The sequence below is a fragment of the Diaphorina citri genome, unplaced genomic scaffold, assembly GCF_000475195.1.
Source record: "Diaphorina citri unplaced genomic scaffold, Diaci psyllid genome assembly version 1.1 scaffold83466, whole genome shotgun sequence".
NCBI classification, from domain to species: domain Eukaryota; kingdom Metazoa; phylum Arthropoda; class Insecta; order Hemiptera; family Psyllidae; genus Diaphorina; species Diaphorina citri.
In genome coordinates, this window is record NW_007460489.1 from 1 (window position 1) to 347 (window position 347).

The following is a 347-nucleotide window of genomic DNA, read 5'->3' on the forward strand; positions in this document are numbered from 1 at the left end:
AGCGCGGAGTTGGAGTTGGACATGCCCGAGCATGACTTGGAGCCGCCGCGCTTTGCGCGTCGCGCGCTCGATCATATACTACGAGACTGGAGAGGTAAAGGACTGATTCAATAATAATAATAGTGCGCGTAGGACTGAAAAGTCCCTTTACTCCAGCAGTAGGCTACTACTATTATTGCGGTCAAATTATATTGAGGATAAAATTCCATACCTCGGCTGGGATTCAAAGTTTAGTAGAGATACTAATGTTTTTTTTTCTTTTTTTTCTTCAGGTGTCCGAGCGATGATGCTGAGTGGAGCCTCCTCACTAGCCAACCCTGGCGGATCCAATGGAACCACAAGCAGTT

At 46.7% G+C, this 347-nt stretch overlaps 1 long non-coding RNA gene across 1 annotated transcript; it reads left to right on the top strand.

Moving 5' to 3' along the window:
- On the top strand, positions 1 to 337 carry LOC113473745. Its single transcript, XR_003395637.1, has 2 exons — positions 1 to 94; positions 273 to 337. It is a non-coding gene; the product is annotated as an uncharacterized LOC113473745 (long non-coding RNA).
- The last annotated feature ends 10 nt before the right edge of the window (positions 338 to 347 follow it).